General features: G+C 40.9%; 1 protein-coding gene and 1 long non-coding RNA gene across 4 annotated transcripts in view; one reads left to right on the forward strand and one right to left on the reverse strand.

Annotated features, from left to right (window-relative positions):
• Window positions 1-23,475, reverse strand: part of SMYD3 (SET and MYND domain containing 3) — a 419,824-nt gene that overhangs the window by 95,672 nt on the left and 300,677 nt on the right. The gene's annotated exons all lie outside the window — the stretch shown is intronic.
• LOC308065041 lies at window positions 15,338-22,477 on the forward strand. Its single transcript, XR_013928631.1, has 2 exons — window positions 15,338-19,036; window positions 21,484-22,477. It is a non-coding gene; the product is annotated as an uncharacterized lncRNA (long non-coding RNA).

Consider the following 23,475-nt stretch of genomic DNA (forward strand, 5'->3'; position numbering starts at 1 on the left):
TTCCACAAACTCACCAGCAAAGAAACCTCCTAAAAGCATTTCCGTGATGAACAGGATGCCCCCTACTTCTATGACATGAACTAAATCTAACAGCCAGGAACAGAATCTGTCAGCTTCTCCGAAACATGATTTTAGCCAGTATTAATTGATAAAGTACATACTTTTATACAAATAAGCTTGAAACAAAATCATCTACTCCTTGTTCATTTGTCCTTGTTCAGATTTCACGTGTTTTTTTGAAGCTTGTAACACAAGTAAGAGCACAATATTTGCACTTGTAAATTGGCAGTGACTCCAGTGGCACCAGATGAGTTACACAAAACAACAGCTAGTTAGGAAAAAAGTTCACAAGCTGAACTAGAATTAAAATTTCTGTAAGTACTGAAATTGGGTGATGTAACTCCATGTGGTTAAAATTCTGTACATTTCAGACAAAATAAACCATTGTCACTAAACATCTGTGAACTTTGGTGGCTCAGTTCTTAATGTAAGCTCTTCACCATAAATGTCTCGAGCTCATATTAAATATTAAAATAAAGAGATAGAAGTTTTTTTTAAAAAATGGACAGTGCATGTGATATCATTAAATAGCCTGACTACCCAAACTTGAAAGCTGAGGAAACATTTTAAAAAATAACATGCAATTTTATTTCACTTATTCTTTTTTTCTTTAGCTTGAGATACCTTGAAAGGCACTGAAACAGCATTTATCAAAAATATCTATGTTTCCCCAGCATTCAAATGATATACTGCCATTTACAAAGTGACTGCTGTAACCATGTATTATTTCATGTGAAAATGACACTTCTGCCTACCAACAAGTATCAAAATTTCTTTATAGGAAAAGTTTTATCATCTTCCCCCATATATGCAAGCCCAGGAAAATAAATACCAGTAGCATACCTTGGAAAGCTGTTGCCTACCAATATGCTTTGATTTCATTTTATCTTACAGTTTTTAAGTCAATTCAATTGCTTTCATAACCCAGATTCATGATTTCAGGAACTTTAAGAACAAACATGATCTCTATATTTCAAAGTCTCAACATTTGCTGCAGTTTGAGACAATTACAATGGTGGTGTGTTATACGTTTCAAGCAAGAAAGATGGCTGAGATGGCTGTGCCAGCTTTACAAAACTAATTACAGATTTGCAAAATACCTCTCTGATTCACAACACTCTCCTAGTGCTTCACCCTATTTTTTTCTGATATGCAGATTCACTCTCAGCAAATCACAGAACCACAGAACAGTTGGGGCTGGATGGGACCTCTGGAAAACATCTAGCCTGACCCCCTGCTAAAGCAGGCTCACCTCCAGCAGGCTGCACAGAGTCGCGCCCGGGCAGGTTTTTTTATCTACAGTTCTCATACTACTTACTTCGGGGGTTTTTTGGTTTTGTTTTTGTTTGGTTTTTTTTTTGGGGGGGGGTTGTGTGTTTTTTTTTTTTCCATTTTCTGCCAGTCAGATCTTTATATATACCCAAGACAAGCAAACCAGCTAGATAAACAGTGATTTCAGCAAGCAGCCAGGAGTAGCTGGTGTTGCTCTTACACCTGACAAAACCCAGGGTGGCAGGAAAGAACACACTAATTTTTGGTCGCACTAGTGGATACTGGCAAATTTCTCACTTCCACCTCCGATGACAAGTTTATACCTTGAAGCTCTCTTAAAAACACCACAAAACTACAGAAAGTGCAAAACTGGATCAGAAATATGAATCACAAGGCATGAGGTTATTCAAATCTACTGTTGCATTTCTCCTCATAGTCTGCATTTTGACACTGACTCTGCTCCTTATGTTTATACTGGTTTTACCCAAGCATAATGCCAAACACCTACATGCTAAAATGCATTCTTCCTTGACGAGTTAAAATTCAATACTCTGCCTACGATTATTTAAAAGCATATTTGCCTTTCATCTAGGACTAGTGTCTCATCTGATTTGACTGCCTATGAAAATGTTACCTTTAAAACGTTATATTTCCATGAAAAGAATGAGGCAAATCTATAAAGTAATGCCTAAAACTAAGACATTTCACCCTAAGGAACCATTCATACACTCATACAGTAAGAATTTAAAACAAAAATTAGAAAATTGCACTAGGTAAAGTTTCACTGTTAGCTCTTGTTATGAGAGCCATGGGAGAACAAACAAAGTAAACTCATCCCTTTTTTTCACCAACAAACGTGGAAATAGTTCTCTTTTTTACATGTTATGACAGGAAAGAGCAATTTGTTCCATTAAATCCTGTTTAAGTTACAATTAAAATGTACTTTTAAAGTATTTTACATGCTGCGCTACTGTTGGCCATTCATCTCAAATATAAATCATCTGTGTGAAATTATGAAATTGTAACCTTTAGGTCATCCATCTACTTAAATCTAAATATTAAGCTTTCAAATACCAAATGCTTCCACCATTTTGGGGGGTTATTTTTTTTTTTTTTGTTTTGGCTTGGGTTTTGTTGTTTTTGGGGTTTTTTGTATATATATATTCAGCTCAGCCTAATGAAAATGCAAAACATTTTGAAAGTTTGAATCATGCTCTAGCCTTTGGGACCAGCCTTTTCAGACTGAGTCCAAGTGTCTTCCCATAGACAGTAACATCACCTCCTCAGTGAAGCTCAGACAGGTGCCCCTCTTCATCAGCAAGGCTCCTCCTAGCCATGAATGAAGTGCCTATTTCTCTTAAACTTCATTGCTATTACTTTTTTGACATTTTATATTCACTGTGATAGCACTACATTGAACAGTCCATTGAGCAATTACCACTTGAAGGACCATTTAAATCAATCATTCAGTTTATGTAAGATATTAAAAACAAGTATGTGAAAATTATCACTTAGGACAAAATTTAGACTTCTAGATCTGTTTCTCCAGGCTACATTGCCAGCCCTACAGTTAATCATCCATGATTTTTAACAAAGAAGATAAGGAGCAGGAGAAGGAAAATAACAAAACCTATAAAATGACTGAATGAAGTAAAGAGAAATAAAATAGAAGCTGAAACTACAGGAGATAATGTATTCAAAAAACAAGTTCAAACAGACAACTTGCTTCTTGATGAGCATTTATTATCAGTTTGTTTGTGGAAAGGGTATGGAGGAGAGGACCCGGCAAAATACTAGTCAAGGTCAATGGTGCTTAATTTCTACCACCTGTTGCTCAAAGGTGTTAGAATACACAGGGCCCAAGAGAATATAAGTAAAGATAAGAGTTTTCTTTTCAAAATTAGTACACATCTTAATTTACTCAGCAGTTCTAAGCAGCGATGCAGCCAGCTCTGACACAGTACTTGCTCGTAAGTGCCTGCTGGCACGCTCTCAAAGGTGCCAGTGCAGACAACAACAGCCAGCAGCAGTTTTTTGCCTCTGCGTGCAAATGCAGGGCTGAATTCAGCCCCGTGGAGCTGAATCTTCACCTGCCTGGGGATCTCAAGGCCCCCGACTCCAAGCCACGCTCACCAATTCACAAAAACTGCCACTTATTAACTAGGGACAACTTATTACCTGCAGGACAACTGAGGCTACAGAAATCATACGTCACACCTTGCCTTGCCAAAGGGGCTGCATAAATACTGGGGTCCCTCCACTGACATCCCCTCACCCCATCAGCACCTACACGTGGAGACTGCACCTCCAGCTGCCACTGTGGGAATGACTGACTGAATGAGTACGGATACCCTGAATGAATAACGATTCTCTTTTGCTGCTTTATGAGTAAGAAGTTTGTTTAGGATTGTCACCTAACTTTGTACAAAATAGACATTTGAAGAGGGAGACATAAATCTTCACGCTTTGCTTTTATTTGAGAAAGAGGCCCTGCTTATGCAAGCAATTACAGGGAAGTTTTGTTTTCAGCTGAGCTTTCTCACTAACCTCAGAAGGTTACTCATTTTCTGCTCACAGGTTTCTGCTGCCATTGCTTAGCCACTTCAGCAATCCACCCTGCAACCCGCACCCCACAAACGGTTCATCCATTTGCTTGAGTACTGCTATTCCAGTTATAACTAGCTGTGTCTTACTGTGTCTAAAGACCCTGCAATATAACTACTGTAAGAAAGGTAATTTTACCTTTAAACTTATTTTTTTATTGAACAGACATGTGATTTTCATGCAGAATCTGGCCATTGAGAGGATTTCCAAAGCAGAAGAGTCAGCAATAGCCCCAGGACATGCGCTTGAGATGGGAACATGACAGTAACAACTGTGTGGAGCACCTTTTTTACATGTTGCTTATTGGCAAATGTGTCACTGAGTAATACTTGACAATATTTAATAAAATGGATGCAAAATTCTTTTACAAAGGAAACACATTAAATGAGAAACCAAGTGAAGCATACAGTCTTGATAACTAAAGGATGAACTATTTATAGCACAATACTGCCATGAGACTGGACAACAACAGCAAAGGGCAGGAATGCTGACCGGGCTTTCAGAGAGCTGCATTAGTACTGGCATGTGGGGAGATAGAAGGAGGGAAGATTCTGTCAAAACAAAAATAATGCCTGAATTTTTACATAAAAGCCATTATTTTAAAAGCCCTATTTATACAAATCTGACAAATCTCCTCCAAGACACAAAGAGATGACTGCAAAATACAGCACACTGATATTTACTCAGAGTTTGCTCTGCCAGATCTGTGTGCATGACTATGAGCATACTTTCATACCACCTCATGTGTTTCTCTAAAAAAAAAATACGTATTATTGAACAATACAGTCTTTGGCAGTAACTTAAGCCATAAAGCCACAGATTTTGCAAACCAAGTATCCATAGTAACTAACTGCACAATACATGAACTTGGGTATTATCAGTTTCAAAATTATTCATAAACAAAAACGCGACTTATATGAATTAATAAACATCTGAGCCTGTATATTCCCATGAGTAAAAATGTTTATCCTAATTAGAACTGAGCAATTAATGTTCAACAAATCATTTACCGTCCAAAAGCAGTTTCTGTCTTTATTTATGGAATCTCTGAAAGTAATTATAAATCTGTCAAAATTCATTTGAAATCAGCTCAAATCTTTCATTCTAGTTGCTATTTTTTAATTCAATGATCCAACCATGAACTAGGTAGTAAAATTCGCACTCAAGTACTAAAATTGTGACAGTCGCTGAGTCTGCAGACACATTGTCTAACTTAAAAACTGAAAATACTGTAGTTTATTGTCATTGCACTGCAGCATATATTCTAAATGTAAATCACAATCCTAAAGACTTCCTAAAACTGGAAGAAGCCCTTCCCTAGAATGAGTCTTTGAAAATATTATTTCTTCACTTTTTAGCCCACACAGAAATTGTTACTGAGACCATCCTGAGAATTACTGTTTTGGAGAGAAATTTTTCTTTTCTTCTCCCATTATCATGTTATTGGAGTAACAACTACTTCAATGATTTCTGAAAAGAACTGGGAGCAAGAAATATAATGATTCAAATGCAGGAAGTAAAATAATGGAGCGTTTCATCAGGAGGGAGGGAAAAAAGGTGATGCTTTTGGAGATCCTTTCCTCACTGCAGCTTCTTACAGAGTTTCTTTCCAGCTTCTCACTTTGGCAATTCAGTTTCATGACTGCAAGTTGGAACCAGAGTCCAGCAGGCCTGAAATATTATTATTTGCCTGTATATCTGTAGCTTTATATTTCTAATTGCTCAAGGGCATCAAACAACACAGAGACATTAATTAGTTAAGTGTTATAACTGCCCTTTGAAGAATGGAAATGTGGCACCAGATCATAAAGATGTTGAATGTAACACCAAGGTCACAGAGTGCATCAGCAGCAGTTTGGCATACAAAGGAATTTTTTTTAGATTCTTTGTACCATAGAATCATAAAATCACAGAACTGTTTACGTTGGAAAAGACCTTTAAGATCACCGAGTCAAACCACCAAAAAATTTACAGTTAAAAAGAAAAAAAAAACCCTTAACGTTCTTTGGAAAATAACAGAAGCATAAAATCTGCAGTTGAAATGGGATTCCTGGCTTTACGGTTCCCTGTGGCACACGCTGATGGTGCCCTGCTGCAGTACAGCTGCAGGCAGAGCGCTGGTGGTGTTACGCCAGTTCAGGGGCCATGTATTATTTCATGTCTTCCATCCTGGCTGCGTGATACAGTGAAATCAGCTGGTAGTTCCAACGCACTTCTCTGGCGCATTTTCAGTCCACATTTGTCTTCCCCCAGTTATGTAGATTACTGGATGCCTGCTAACTGCCATTACAGAGGGAACTCATCATACGGAAAACAAAAAAAGTGAGCAACACAGAAAGGAGGGAAATAAACCTCCTCAGCAGCTAAAACAGAAAGCACCAGAGCCCACCTTGCCCGCTCACTGCAGGGCACCCGCTATCCCGATGCCGCAGCCACCCTCGGCAGGGCCAGTTTTGCCCCTCCACACCTGCAGCGCTGACAGTGAAGGGGTGCCTGCTGCCGGGAGCAGCTCGCCTGGTCCCCCCGGGTGATGGGGGACATCACTGACAGCAGTGGGGGGCTGCCATGTCTGCACCCTCCAACACAGGGGACAGCGGCAGGCCAGGAAGGCACTTAGGAAAGTACCCAGTGCTCAGCTTGTCAGGCCCTAAATTTAATACTAAAAGCAACACAGCTGGTGTGCTGTCGGCATGCCCGGTTAAGAGTTCATGTTCTCAAAACACTCCTACCGGGAGATGGAAAGCCCTGAGCTGGCTCCTGTCTCTCGGAGAGCTGGGAAAGGCCCCTGCCCCCTGGAGTGGAGGCTTCCTGGAACGGACCCTCGCCATGGCAGCCCCCAGGAAGCCCTGAGCTGTCACAGCTCGCCCTGCAGCAGAGTATGAACATGGCGGAGCTTCCTGGCAGGGCCATGAGGGCACCAGCCGGACCAGGAAACCCGTTCCAGCCCCATCCCCGAGGCTGCCAGCCCCTGCAGCAGCAGCTTGGCGGCCAGGCAGCCTGCCCGCTCCCCAGAGCCCGGAGCTGGGCCCACCCACCATGGCTCCCTCAGCCTGAGCCCATCCCCAGGGATGTGCAGGGCACCGGGGCTACCCCCCGCCCCCCCAGCTGCCCAGCTCCTGGCGGGGCTGGGACAGGGACAGGCCCTGGCTGCTGGGCCCTGCCCTGAGGTCTGCTGGAGCCCCCGCCATGTTCAGCGCCTTGGCCAGTTTATAGTGCTTTCTTCAGTGAATCAGGTCATGGCAAAATTCTGCCAAGAAAAGGTTACGGTACATAAGACATAATCACAACAGAAGCATAATTATGCCAGCCTGAAGGCAAATACTCTTTGTTCCTCCTCCCCACCTTCCATGATGGAGGAATACTCCCCACAAAACACTGCAGAAAGCAGGTTCAGTAGAAAACTAGTGCGTCAACAGATATCTCCAAAACACGTGTTCACAAGGAAACCACAGCGAATCCAGAAGAATTTAAATTATTTTTTTTCTTCACTGAAAGAAGAAAATGTGATGATCTAAAAGGCTGTCTTCCCCCTTTCCCCTTCCATGAGGAGGTAGCCCTCAAGAGGCAAACTTCTGCTGTGACAGAAGAAAAACAACTCCTCATCAACTCTGTATTTTCCAAAATTATGCTCTTCTCTGTATATTGAAAGCATATGCAGTTCTGGCTCCTATACAAGTTATCTATAATGAATTTTAGGAAAAAAAAAAAAAAGCAAGTATTTTTGTCTAGAAAGTGAGAGAACTAATACATGTAAGGCATATATAAATGTATGTAGGAAAACAATGCATGTGGGAAAATACTCTGTGTAGGAAAACATTCACTGCTATTCATTTTCAGTGGACAAATAACATAAGCTGTTTTTCTTGGAGTCATTGAAAGTGCACAATAAAATCTGTGTTATTTGCCACTTTAGAAGGAGCACATTGGGATGAATGGTAACTTATTTCCATGGGTTGTTTTCACAGTAGACCCCAGCTAGAGATTCTTAATTCAAACGCATATGCAACTTCTTTAAAAAACATGAGAAAAATACATGGTCCCTTTTGGTTTCAGATCATACAGCCATTTGCTCAACTCTACATCATAACTCAAAAATAATTTTAACGAATTGCTGGTGCTCTGAAACCTTCATAGATGCTTTTACAGGTATGTATAGTGATGTCAAAGCATCCTGTATAGCCTTCTGTGAATAATGGCAAAAGCACAAGGCTTTTCCAGGAAAAGAAGGCAATTCTTGTATAGTCATATTGCATTGTGCTTCACAGAAAGCATAGTCTCACTGGGAATACGAGTTTTCCTTCTAGGTATGGTCCATAAGCCTCAATAACAGCACTAAGTAAAAGAAAACCACAAATTCTTGCATGATTCATGCTGCTTTAAGGAACTCTCCCTCAGTCTTCATGCAAGACATAGTTGAAAACAACTTCGTAGATGCCATGAACTTAAGAGTGCAAAAGCATCTACTTTAGCAGACCAGAAACTTCATTCCCAACCAAGATTTTAACAAAAGTATAGTGGTTTGAGGTAGATGGCACAGGGTACCTGACCATATGTTTTACCCAGACAATATCTCTTCTCAAGATTAAAACTGAAAGCAGCTGTAGCTTAGATAAATCATAGGACAATATCCTCCCTGGGAAGGAGAAAATAGGTTTGACATTGAGCACTTTAAGGATAATCTGTAAACTAGATTCAGTTGATGGTTTGTCAGAAAATGCCATGTTGCTGAACCCAAGTATTTTACAGAAATGCCAGTCTCATAAAATTGTTGCTGTGATCTTGGAGAGCACATTTATCTTGAGCAATAACCTGTAGGAAAATTTTCTGATTTTTTTTTTCCGGGAATTTGTTTGTAAGAAAAATTTTAGAATGAAGTCTCATTCTAAATTGGCATGAGTCGGGCACTTGGAGCTCAACCAGCTACATCATGGCAAAGCACATCCAACATCACAAATAAAGACATTATCATAGAACTACAATAACTGTTTCTAACAGTGATGCTAAACAGACTGCATATCATACTGCTGGACTAATTTATTTCTCAATTGCACTATTAAATGGCAGACCCCAGCACTAATATAGCCATGCTTGTAACGATTAAGCCCATCCAACTACTGAGACCCAGTAGGTGCTGGCAGCACTGGACAAGTTCCCCAGCTATGCTTATGAGCACAGTTCAAGCAGATTTTACATGGTACTGTTACAGTTTACAACAGTGAAGATCTATCAGATAGTGACAAAAATGTAATTAGCAAGGAAGTTGGTTGCTTTCTTTGTAACGTTAAATATTCTACCCAGGCCCAACTCATTTGCTGAATTCTTTTTGTCTGACATTCACTCTCATTTCTCTTTGACAGGAATCTCTGTTAAGGTTAGAATGAATTAAACATTATCACAAGAAAGAAAATGGCAATAAGAACATTAATTGGTAATGACAGCAATTTCATGATAGTGTCCTTTTTGAATGTACAGCAGTACATTTGTCAAAATGTGAATTCTCTGCTCTGAGAACATTAAAACATAAAGCCAACCAACTCTTATATGGACATTAAGAAACTTGATCAAATAAAAATGTAGATATATCACAGAAGCTCTTGACCTCCAAGACAGCTTTTCAAACGAGTTAACTTTCTGTCTTGAAGTAGAACAATTTTCTTATGCTTATCTCAGACTGTGTGGGTGGATGAATGAAATCAAGCGTCTGTGAATCTCTCACAAAGATACGCTGTCTCTGTTCTCAGGCTCTAACAGCATCTCTTGGTTTTCTAAACCAACATGCCTGATGAATGATACAGTTTTCACCATCAATTTAAATATTCAAAAGAATGTGCATAATTATTTTCTAAAAATAAGCCAGATACAATCTCTGTCTAGGTTTTTAAACTGTCTAGCTGGAGCCCTACTTTGGCAGCACTCACTGTAGGATCTGAGCACTTCCCGACTATCAGCCTGCACTCCGTATTCTGGGAGCCCATCTTGTCCCAAAAGCTCCCCCAACAGCACGTCAGTTTATGGTCCCATTCTGAAAATCTTTCTTCTGAGAGTAACTGTGGCTATGCAGAGCTTCACTGGTACTCAAGAAAACACTGTGCCTGTGTCAGTCTACATGTCTTACAGTGGATAAAGGAATCTTAAGTGAGCATTCTGGCTCGTGCCTTGCCCTTCCTTCTAAAATGTGCCAACATTATGTATATGTATATAGAGCTATTTAGTAGGGAATAGCAACACTTCTGAGACTTCCAAGCAAATTCCCCTGTCCTTTTGTTGCTTCCCCATTTATTTTATCATCTCAGTCACTGAATATAAAGATGTCAACATCTGACACTGTTTACTTCAGTAAACACAGGAAACTCAAAGGCGGTAGAGAGAGTACAGAGGCCACCCTGTCCCCAAGGACAGTATTCAGTGCCTGTGCCAGAGCAACCATGCTGGCTTGTGTGCTGCCATGCACCTGCACTGGAAACAGAATCTGAAACCAGCAGCAGCTTCCAGTGCCATACAACATCCCCAAACAAAATGCATTCTCTGAAATGCCTGAGTCAAGTGTGTGACCTTTATTTTCAGATGAATCAGAGTTTTAGATAGTTTGCAATCAATGCCAGACTTAACATTGTGAAAAAATAAAATTACCCAGGTATTTAAAAGAATAAATTGTAAGGTATGGTCAAATGAATCTTGCACTGCATGGTGACTTAAATTAGCATCAAATTAGCCACAGTTTACCAGTCATGAAATAGAAGCATGCAACAATCAGTTACTGCATCTCAGCTCAAGGGTGGTAACTTCTTAGGACATGCTAACTTAATCATTTACAATCATCTACTCACAATTCTAATTTACATGACATTGCTTCAGCAAATAGATTACGCAGGTTGCAAATGACCTGCAGGGTTATTATTGTATTAGTTAAAATTTTAACAATGCAAATTAGGGCAGGCCCTTGGCTATACACTCACTCACAAATCATTATTCTAGTGATGCAGAATGTAGAATACATATCTAACAAACAGTTCTTCCAGAAACTCTGGCACATCAGTAAAAATAAATATACCGGCTACTGCCTTACTCTTTTTTTTTCTTTTTTCCCCAGTGTCACGTAAGAAAATAAAATAAAAAGGTAACAAATATAAAAAGAGGGTGATAGTGAGCAAAAGAAATGACACAGTGCAGTTTGGCTGCAGTGCTCACTAATTCCTGCAGTAAAGAAAGAGTATCAAAGAATCTGAGCACCAGTTTTCAAACCTTTGGCTTGCAATGAACTTCCTCTGTGGCTTTGGGCAAATCACTTACCCTCTCTGTGACCCAGAGCTCTGCACTTAAAAGAAATAGTCTGATCCAACTCTACAGCTCAGTATCCCTGTTTTCTTTGGTTTCTCCCTGTCCTGTGAGGATTACAGTTCCAATTCATAAGAACGTGATGTAACAACAACAAAAAAGCTCAGAGCCTTTGTTCTTGTTTCCTCCAACTTTCACTAATGTCACACCCTGTTTTCTGCAATAAATAAGCCCAGAGTCAAGCTACAGCCAAACCTTTCGTAATGTAAAATCTGTTCATCTGACATAAACCCAAACAAGCTAAATATCAGTGTTTCAAACACATCTGAACTGTTAACTGGAGTTAACTGACTTTGATAAGACTGTCTCATGTGGTTGAGAGACAGATGCCAATTTCTCAAACACACTTTTGAAAATATGTACTTCTATGTGACAAAGATATCCAGAGGTCTGTCTTCAACTATTTTTGGATAATTCTGTCTTCTATTTTTTATTTCTAAGAACAGTGACCTTCTGTAATGTTGCTTAAGCAACTGTGATTTCCAATTAGTCTAGGGAAGAAAACAGCAGGTTTTCTTAAATGTAGCTTTACAGGGTAGCAGCATCTTGAGTGACAGATAAAATTACTGTAGTTATGCTTATTGTAAATGAAGTATTCATCAGTGAAAGATTGTTTTAACTCAATTATACTTCCATCCAAGAGGGAAAAAAACCAGTATAAACATCAAAAAATAAGTGCATAGGAAACTCAGTTGTTTATGGGAAGAATGCTACGAGAGAAGGTTCTCTGGAAAGAGGCCCTGAATCCTTCCTACAATTTCACTTGCTTTAAATAAACCAATTGAAATGAGGAGTTCCCTTGCCCTTAATAAGATCACAGAAATGTAATCCTGAAACAATGCCATCAGTGAGTGAACAGACCTATGGGTTTTTTTACTGTGTGTGGTAATATTTGGGTAAGAAGTGAAAAATTTGTAATTCTTCAAGCAATTGCTTACTAATGTGTCTCAAACATCCCCCAACAAAACTAGTTCATGTATTGAGAAGTAAGTTTTGTCTTTAAGGATCATTTTGTCGTTGGTCTTCAATGCCACTGGAAGAAGTTAAGAAGAGGATAGTCACATCTGCTATCATAGCCAGATGCCCAGTACTGCCATGTGTAAGGTCATTCTTTCTGTGGCATCTGGTCTAGAATATTCAAAACCATCATGTGCTGGCATTAGAAGGACAAACATTATGCTTGGTCTCTGCACAGCCTGAAAGGAGTCACAAAAAAATGTTAGTGTGCTCATCAGCACAGAACTAGGTAAAACCTATCACTTGTCCTGCAACTTGTGATGCAGAAAAACAACGCTATTTCTCCATTTTCAGCGTTAGAACAGTGGAGAGACACATTCCCCATGTCCAGTATGTTAGCATAAGTTATAAGACAAGCATCTGACACAGAGTTCATGACACTCGGTGGAAAAACTCCCACTGACTTCAAAGTGTTTTGATCCAGTGTTTTCATATAGAAGCCTAAGAGCTGATGACTTGCAGAAAATGAAGAAAGAGAATACATTTTCATAATACTATTTAGTCAGTTCTTTGGCAGAATAACATCTCTCTAAAAAAGGAATTTTCTCCCTCCCACTGCTTAAAACTTTTCCTCTAACTTTTGTTTATGATCATCATATTTTAATAGTAATTCCCTTTATAGAAACCAGATTATCATCCATGAAATATTTGCTATGTTATTAAACTGCATTTCCACTACTGCTGGTAGAAGACTGTTTTCTTAGCAATCATATATATACATCCCCAAAAAATCACTGGAATTATTTTTTTTCCTGAGTTAAAAATCATCGTCAGCAGTACTCCAAGGCAGCATTAAAATTGTCTACTGAACCAAGCAAAAAAATATTCAGTTGCCTGTACATTCATCGTTACCACCCCTACTGTAGACCATTCTACGCTAGTCCAGAAAGTCATTCAAATGCATTTAACACTACAAAAAAGCAGCACTAGGATGACCATCAGTGTTTCCAAGACAACTGTCTATGATTTGATAGGAGAGGTATAAGGCCCATCTCTGGCATCACTTTCAACTTATTACAGTATCAATTGCTGAGACTAGCACAACCATATCTTATACATTTACTCTCCATAACCATTGCAAGCAGAGTGGTGCCAGGTGGTGCCACCTGTTCAGCATCACGGGAAAACGCTAGTTGTAGAAATATTCATGACTAAGGAAGTTCAAACTTTCCTGTCTTTATTACAGTGTTGATTTCAAGTTTTAGACTCTTTTTAACTGACTGCCCATGGCAAGATCATCGCCAAGGAAAGAGAAGAAAACTCAATCAATAAAGGAAAGTTTACAAATTGCAAGCTCGAGATGAAATCCCACCGATTTTCAGAATAATACTGCAACATTTTCTCAGATTTGCTCTATTTGCCTTCCATCTGACTTTTAACTGATCAGCTATTGTGATAGGGCTCCCCAGCCTCATCCCTACACTAGGACTAACCCTTCCAGCCTGCAGACCATCCTTCACCAGTCACCTCAGCTAACTCCCTGTGGCACTGAGTGCTCTTGCTCTTCCTGCTCTACTTGAGGGCACACAGTTAAGAGTAATTCCTGCTGTGAAGAATAGTTCCTCAAAGACTAAATTGCACTTTATGGTGGCATGGGTACATTGAGACAACTAATGTGAGGGACAGGTGTTCAGTCGTGACACTGCTGTGACAGGAAATTCTAAGTGCTGCACGCAGTTAAAATGGAAGGATGTACTTACTTATTGAATGGTTATGAAATCAGTCTATCTGATTAAAGCACCTGTTGTGGAAAAAACCCTGTGTTTCATTCAACTCCATAGGAAGAATGCAGAATGTTAATTGGATGACTCACCCACGTAAATGTATATCCTGAAGCATTAGGCACTGACAGCCAACTGCTCAGTATTTTTCCTGGTGTTCTGGTTAATTGAAAACGGTCCTCAGTGACTCAGAGTTTAAGGATACGTAGCTGCCAATGGCTATATACTTATTAAGGAAATCAGATTGCAGGCATCAGGGAGCACAAACCCACACAGTCCGTTAACCCATGCAGTAAAGGCCACATGGTGGGTTGACCCCGGCCAGCAATGACACACCCTCCCTGCACTCACTCCCCACCACTACCTCAGTAGGATGAGGAAGAGCAGAAGCAAGACAATTTGTGTGTTGAGATAAAGACAGTTTAATAACTGAAGGGAAGAGAAAAAATCCCAAGTGATGCAACGGCAATCACTCACCTCCTCACACAAGCAAACCAATGTCCAGCCAGGCTCTAAGCAACTGCCTGGGAAGGCACACCACAGCCTCACCCCTACCCCCACCCCAGGGCTGTTTTTTCATAGAACCACAAAATTGTTTAGGTTGGAAAAGACCTTTAAAATCACCAAGTCCAACTGTTAACCCTGCATTGCCAAGCCCACCACTAAGCCATGTCCCTATGCACTGCATATACATGTTTTTCGAACACCTCCAGGGATGGTGACTCCACCACCTCCCTGGGCAGCCTGCTCCAGTGCTTCACTACCCTTTTGATGAAGAAATTTTTCCTAATATCCAACCTGAATCTCCCCTGTCCCAACTTGAGGCTGTTTCCTCTTGACCTGTCACTCATTATCCAAGAGAAGAGACTGACCCCCCCCGCCTACGGCCCCTGTCAGGTGGCTGCGGAGAGCGATCAGGTCCCCCCTGAGCCCCCTCCTCTCCAGGCCAACCCCCCCCAGGTCCCTCAGCCGCCCCTCACAAGGCTGGTGCCCCAGCCCCTGCCCCAGCCCCCTGCCCGGCTCTGGACACGCTCCAGCCCCTCCACGTCCCCCTGCAGTGAGGGGCCCAAAGCTGAACACAGGGGTCCAGGGGCGGCCTCACCGGTGCCCAGCGCAGGGGGACGGGCACTGCCCTGGTCCTGCTGGCCACGCCGTGTCTGCTACAAGCCAGGATGCTGTTGGCCGCCTTGGCCACCTGGGCACACTGCTGGCTCCTGTTCAGCCGGCTCCTGACCAGCACCCCCAGGCCCTTTCCCACCAGGCAGCTTCCAGCCGCTCTGCCCCAGCCTGTAGCGCTGCATGGGGTCGTTGTGACCAAGTGTAGGACTCGGCACTTGGCCTTGTTGACCTCATACAATTGACCTTGGCCCATGGGTCCAGCCTGCCCAGACCGCTCTGCAGAGCCTCCTGCCCTCAGGCAAATCAACACTCCCCCCAACATGGTGTCACCTGCACACTTACTAAGAGTGCTCTAAACCCCCTTGTCCAGATCATCAATAAAGTCATTAACCAGGTCTGTCCCCAGCACTGAGCCCTGGGGAACACCACTTGTTGAGAAAGATGTTATATGGCATGGAATATCCCTTTGGCCGATTTGGGTCAGCTGTCCCACCTGTGTCCCCTTCCCAGGCTATTCACTAGGAGAGGGCAGAGCACGAAAAAGAGAAAGCCTTGGGGCTTTGCAGCAACAGCCAAAACATTGGTGTGTTGTTATTATTATTATTTTATATAGCAGGGAATATATTGACAAAATCAATCCTGGATAAAATTCCACTGAAATCAGAAGAGTTATGGAAGGCAAGTTTGGCCCAGTGTATTATATTAAGGGTTAAATCAACACAATACATGATTACCGCTTTCTTCTGTATTCTCTGCATAGTATTAACTGTTTTCTTCTGTATTGCCTGTCTCTTTTGTAGAATACGAAAGACTTCCTCTTTTCCCCTCACTGTGTCTGCCTCCTACTCCACACAAAACCTTTGCTTGATTCATATCTTTCCTTCTGGCAGGACTGAAAACATATCTTCAACTTTCAAAATCCAGAGCAAATCTTCGTAGATTTTTCTGGTTTTGTTATATTTTTCTATCATTCTTCCCAACTTTCTGGGACCACATGATTATTTCCTTTTTCAACTGCCTCATTGATACATTTCTTCCTCAAAGCCTTCAATGATGATCTGCTTATTCTTATTTCTTAGAACTTTTAATCTGTATGCTATGGCTAAGGTCTCAGATTAATTTTGTTAGGAAACAGGAAATGAATCTGACTCATTCACTCAGCAAGAAATATGACATTCAGCTGAGCCGTGAAAGCTTCAGATTTCAGATCATTCTGTCCATAAAAGGCCAAAACCTCATATGATAACATTTTTCAGTTAACATTTCACACATTACAAAGCACCAAAATTAACAGGAGCCCAGCCAGGGATCCGTGTCAAGCTACAGTACACACAGCACGCTTGAAACCCAGCATCTTCAGATATTTCTGTCTCCCATTCAGTTGGCACTGTGTGAAGATCTGGGTTGCTCAAGGCATGTGTAGCACAGCAAGACTAACATCTGGAGTATACAAGTATATCAGTTAGAGTCTGGAGCTGGAATTGCAAGTGCAGGTTGAAGCTATTAAAAATCATTGTGCTAAAAGTTCTGGCCAAATTAAGAACAGGAAGTTTAAAGCAACTGTTCACAATCTATTTTATCAAAAATCTTTTGGGTTTGGGCACCTCTCAACCTCTGGGGAAAGATGCAGAAAGATCTACTGACTGGATGGTCATGTTAGCAAAGGCATTATTGGAAAAGTGTTGAGGGACATGGATAAATTCTCTGGCATTTGCACTGTTAGATCCAGAACATATCTTTCCAAAAGACAGTGTTTTAATTCATCCTTAAATCATTGGTCTTAACGAAAGAATTACAATTGCAATATTGCTGTCCATGTTTCACAAAAAGAAAAACTGGCATATCACACTGAGTTTTCTGATTTTCAGAATGAGAAAAAGAAAACCTTAACCTCTTTTCCAGCTTTGGCAATTGCCTCAAAATTAAATCTGTAAACTTCAGCTTAAACCTTTTAGTATGCTGCTTCCTACCACTGTACAGTACAATTCTAGCCACTAGCACATCAGAGATCTGCGCTTTACAATAAACACAGCCTGGAAAGACTGCCTGGGTTAAACTCTGCTATACATTCATCAAAGATCCTTTCTTTATTTGCTTTATCACATAGAATGTCTCAAGTAATCAGTATTTAGCAGTGCACATTCGACATAAGAATATATCCCCTCTACACTTAGAAAGATGAATATAAGAGCAAAGGTCTGTAGGAACAAAGTAGTATCTTCCATACGAGTGAGCGATATTAGAGGAAAAAACAGATAAGTTTTCAATCATTTTTTCCAATTACATCAGATGGTCTAACAAAAGACTACCTCAGCCTACAAGCCTCAATTCTTTCTTTTGACATTCATGGCTACAACAAGGTACCTAAACCCAGGATGTCTCATAGCACTGAATGGCAATCACAGCACCACGCTGCACTGACCGTCTCATGTTCTCCCACCGACACTGACATACGGATATACCCACCCCACACTGAGCTGCAGAAGTAACATGAGCCAAATCCTGTTCTTGCTTAGAATACGCCCAGTGTTCAAACACTTTGCTATGATTTGTGCAATACTACTACAGAGTGGAAAGGCACCTCGTGTTTTGAATGTATTCTTGGACATTTTATATAAGTAATGTATTTATGAACTGACATAATCACAGATCAAATTCACTTTCTAAAGGATTACACCATTCTGAGACATAATCCAATTTTCTGATTTGCTAGTTCATACATAAAGACTTCAGAGACTTTATTAGGACCTCTCTATAATCTTGATATGTCATTTCAGAAGTCTAACACCATGTACAAATTTTACACAATCTTTTTAACAGGACGTTAAAATTCACTGCACAAGGTATTTCACATGTCCATTGCTCGATGCTGGAATTTGTTAAATGAGACGTTACTGGAGCAGCACATCAACTAATGCTGCACAGGCTCCTTTATTGCAGAGCACTGTCACACTGCATGTCTGGTGTGGCCAAGTGGACGCGCTGCCCTGGAGGAGAAGGCTATACCCTATCCCTGTTCCCTCCTTCCATCTCGCCGTTGCACTGTTATTTGCAGACTTTAAATGGGTTACATCATAACCCCTCTCCTCGCCTCTTCCTGATGAGAAGATGAGACAAAGATGAGCCTTTAAGAAGCAGTGTCTTCCCACTCTGCCACTCACTCCACTTCACAAAATTATTAGTTTCATTTTCAAAATAGTATGTCTTTTCACCTGATATATTTGGGCATCACTCTCTTTCTTGGAAATTCCCGTTCAGGTATGACAACACCCTCAAACACAGTAAAAAGGAATGCCATTTAGGAAGGCACCTGCAGTACTAAGTTACTATTTGCATTATTAATATGTAATACAGAATTTATACTCAAAGCTCCCAGTGAACTAGAATTGATGAGCCTAGTAACATGCATATTTACAGTGAGTACTTCTCATGAAGCGTATGATTTATAGAGCTGAGTAGCAATTGTGGGGACGCTGTAAACAGGAAAAAGCCAGCCAAGCTAGAAGGAATGTGCTAATTAAAGAATACAAGTGAAATGCAAGTTAAAAGCAGCCAGACAAGGAGAAGGGAAAATCCTGGCCCCAAACAGGAAGGAAGGAGGGAGCGTACCCCTTGCAAGATTTGCATATCATATCCCAGGGCCCAGCCACAGCTAGCAGTGGGGGGAAGCACTGATCCTTCGCATCTCTATTTAGCGCAGGTCCCCAGGCAGCCTTCCTATTGAAAAAGATCTAGGAAGGAAGTTGAAAAGAAGGACAGCAAAAGAACAAAAGAGAAAGAGAGGGAGCAGAGCTGAGAGCAGAAGCCGCTCCAAGGGAAGGGCGGTTTCTCAGCAGTTCACTCCACTGATACAGTCCAAGGACAGCCAAGGTCATCCCAGCCACAACTAAGACACGGTGTCTAAGAGGGTAAGTTTAGAGGCTGAGTAGTGCCTTCACTGTATTCCCGATGGGTTATGTACTGAAGCAAGGCAGTCTGTAAGTAAAGCTAATGCTTTTCATCAGAACAGCTGATACAGGGTGGAGGTGAAGGGGGGGCGGGGGCGGGGGGGGGGGGGGGGGAAGGCACATTTTTGGCTATACAACCCCTCCTTCAGGTGAGGTGCTGAGGAGTAATGCTTTCAGCAGCGTGTGAGGAAGGACAGTGCTCTCAGCTCTGGCACCTATGTGACATGTCCCAAAAAAAGACACAGAATTAAACCACAGGTATACCTGACAACATGCTTTCTTTTCTTCTCCTTTGTTTAACATTTTTTCTCATTCTGTAATTTCATACCTAACCTAAATTTGACTCGTTATTTTCTTTGAAATTTCCTAGCAATATGAGTAACTTCCAAATAACCTCACATATAGGGAACTCGCTGCTCCTGAGGAAACAACCAACCTGCTTACCCTAATTGCAAGTTTACTATTATTTCCAACACCTGTTTTATGGTTGGGAGGATGTGTGAAGTGTGTCCTTTCCTCAAGCTGGAAATGGCACCACAGGGAATGGCAGGGACACATGTGGGTACAGAAGGCTTTGGTAAAAATTCACGTGCCCTCCACAAGCAGCATGTTCTGGGAAGACAGCCTCTACCCGTAGCAATATCCCTAGATGGGAGAAGAGGTCTAGAGTTTGGTGGTGTAGTCCGAAGTCCCTCAAATTCCTTGGTGAACCTGCTGACCCAGGAGACATTGAGTCAGGTCCTTAAATCAGATCCCATGTAGGAAGATGCAGACAAATCCCTGAAGCAAAACAGACTGGCATTGCTTGCAGCTCAGATCTGAAATAACTCTGGTAATTTCCGTGGGCTTAAGTTGCGAGTGTTCCTTGGTATTCAGATCACTGGCTTTTCTCAAACCCAGACTGCCAACAGTGGAAATGAAGCCTAAAAAGGAAGCACTTAAAATAATTAATAATCATTATGGGCTGGGTTTAATTTAACATGGTCTTAAACATTATCTGTGGGCTTGGAATATTTCTCTGAGGTTTACTGGAAATTTATGAGCCATGGGAAAAAACATATTGATAATGCAAGGAGCAGACAAAAGCAAGAGTGTTTTAAAACTGCAGAATCTTAAAGAGGTTTTTGGGTTTATTTTATTTCAAAAAAACTAAATCAGATTTTTTTCTTATTTTGTCCAAAGTCTGAAGCCTAAACAGAATAAGAGAAAGGAAAAATATAAATAAATAATGCTTTTGGCTTCTTAGGGCTCTGTAAAGATCTAAATTAGCAAAGGTCTTAAAAGCCGTTTCTTCAGCAAAGGGAATAAACAAATTAAATAACCATTCTGCTATTCCCTTCTGATATCTGTATTGTTAAATGGTCTCCAAACAACATGAAAGAGAAAATTTTCAACTGTTGAGGATCAGAAGAGGTTTTTAGAGTTTAACTTCAATTAGCTTAAAGCTAAGAATATGTCCCATAAACTAATACCAAGTTCTTCGTCAATCTTTTCACATTTTTTCCATTAATTACTTCTGTTATGCCAGTGGAAAAACAAAGATATAGGCCCTAATCAGTGCTCCCAAGTGTTTGTTAATAAACTCTGAGGGGACCAGCCAGCCATAATTGTCTTTTATAACTGGAAACCCTCCTTCTGAAGTGGTTCTTTGTCTGCATATCACATCTTTGTACAGCTTAATGTTGATTTTATCACTTCATTGCTTTTGTTACTTTTTCATGTGGGAAATGTTTTGATTAGATAGAATATACCTTCAGAGAATCTTCCTTATCTTTCACTATTGCTATTTTTGCATTTACAGCAATAATGCAACCCCCATAATCCTGAATTTGTAGAATTTTCTCATTATTTTATCACAGGACCTTCACTAACAGTTATCATCCTCTTAATACATAGCCAGCTTAGCAATTATAATCATTGTATTATCACCATCTAACAGTGAGTTGTAAAGTTTGTGCCTAAATAGAAAGCTTGACCAGAATCCCAATTTCAACAACAGAATGCATCGCTGTGGCAACACTAAGGACACTTGCTAGTGACCTTCAGTATTTCATCTGGATCTGTGACTATCACAGTGTTTCTGGACCAAATGTCCAAGAACGCTCTAAGCAAGCAAGGAGGCAAGACAAGAGCTGCCTACCATAGCCCACTTCAGGTTCTTTCACGGTATATCTACAAAGCAATTGGATTGCAACTCACACAGGTGCATCTAAGCAAGTCAGGTTAATCTCAACAATTAATAGTCAATTCAATCCCAACAGCAGCCAAAGCAGCTGAGCTGTGACACTGCCCATGAGGTATAAGCTATGACAGTTCTGCTGCTTAGGTCCATGTGGGCAAGTTTACAGGTGCAATCCACAGGTCTCAGCCAAGTATAAATACATTTTAAAGGCAACTTTATGTTATAGATGCACAAGATGGGTCAAGGATGCTTACTCAACAACCTCAGCTGACAGGAAGGGGCACGTAGGATTCTCTCAAGGCAAGAGGACTCCCAAACAGAATATAAAAGTGATCTGGTAAAACTCTTCTGTTTCCCATTCCTGAAAAGGAATACCTGCCTAGCATGTATCATAGCTGTCAGCTACGTATCATACCTGTGCAGACCTGTCCATCATATGAAAACATTATTCTGCTTGCATGCTAGTTCCCAAATGACGTATTATGCTTGCTCTTTGCCAGACTGGGTGTGAATGAATTGCATTGCTTTGACTTTCAACCATCGCAGCTCTCCGCTAAGAATGCTACAAACAACAGCCATCACGCTGATTTCCATCCCAATTCTATCGTACGTGGCATTTTTACAAATATAAACATCATCCATAAATTTGCTGAGAAACGACGTGGAACAGACGTAGGTCAAAGTCTGAAGTAGAAGTAACTGAAGTCTAGCAAAGAAAATTAATTTTGGAGAAGATCAAGTAAGTCGTCCAAAATATTCCAGGAAAGGGCTAAACAGCTTCCTTTCTTCCTGTGAAAGTACATGCCAAATTGTAATCGCTACTCTGCTCCTCAGAATAATCTAAAAAATTTATAGCATACCATACAGTTCTTAAGCTTTCAATTTAAGTTAAAGCAGGAAGAAAACGAGCACATACATAAAGATCTGTTTTGATATCTTGAGATGAAATTGGGGCTCCATTTAATTCAGTGGAAGATTTGTCATTGACTTATGTACTCAACAATGTCAGCAGGCACTTCTTCCATTTAAAAGACTAAGCTTTCAGAATAAGGGTGAAGGGACTGGCTTTGAAACTAAATTCAGGATTTCTCATTACTTTTGTTCCTCTCCCTCCAAAAGAAAAGAGGAATCAATATTGGTTAATATAATGTTTATATTTCTGTCATCCTGTTTTAAATCTAAAGTGAAAGGGGTTGTTTTAACATTGCACATGCTTCTTCCCTCCATAGGACTGCAGATCAAGGTTTAACACAAGAAAAGCATAACTCTATAGGGAAACTGAAAAATATTTAAAGTATTTTTTCATCATCTTTAAACACATGGTGTTCATTGCACAGATTTAGTACGATTAATTCATGATGTATGCACTCACACATTTTTTATTTTTGTGTCCTGTTCCTTATTATTGCATCTGTGTCAACCTCCCCCTTTTTCTTGTGAACTCCACCTCACATCGGCTCTCTAGTTAACCAACGTGTGCATCGGTCCAAAAGGTAGGGCAATGATGAGGACTGCTGGAAACATGATTTGCTAGATGCAACTGCCTTTCATACAGTTACTGATATCTTTCTCTGCTGAATAACATCCTTTGTTAAGATGATTCATTGTGTCCGCTGCCAAGAGATGTTTCTTGGGAGTGGTCTGAGGAATGAGCCATTGGAAAGGAGGCAGGCATAACCTTGTTTCACCCGCACATAATATTCCCTGAATAAACCCTCAGAACTCCCCACCTGTTCCTGCGAAGAATGAAGAAGACTGAACTGAGACTAATCCTAAAGAGCACATTGAGAAATGAGTGAAAGCAACAACAGTTCCTTCCCCCCTTCTTTTGGTTTTAATGCTTTCTTTCAGTTTTGTTTTATTTTGGTTTTTGGGGGTATTTTTTTTGTGCAAACGCAGGATCATAGAATCATAGAATGGGTTGGGTTGGAGATCAAAGAGGTGTCCTCCCACCCAACTGTCACCCCATGCCCTGGCCACTGGTGCTCCCCAGGGCCACCCTGTGTCGGAGCAGGAGGTGCCCACTGTAACTTCTGGCCCTGCCCGCACCTCATCAGCTGCACTCGTGATGCTCTCGTGGGAGCTGCCAGCTCCTGGCAGGTCTTTGCACTCCCTTGGGGCTTCCCCAGCTCAGGACCCCCCTGTATGCCACCATCACCTTCTCCGCTGCGGAACACGCCTGCTCCGGAGCTATTTGCCTCAGCAAGTGATGGCAGCA

This window comes from Falco punctatus, assembly GCF_963210335.1.
Source record: "Falco punctatus genome assembly, chromosome: 5".
NCBI classification, from domain to species: Eukaryota; Metazoa; Chordata; class Aves; order Falconiformes; family Falconidae; genus Falco; species Falco punctatus.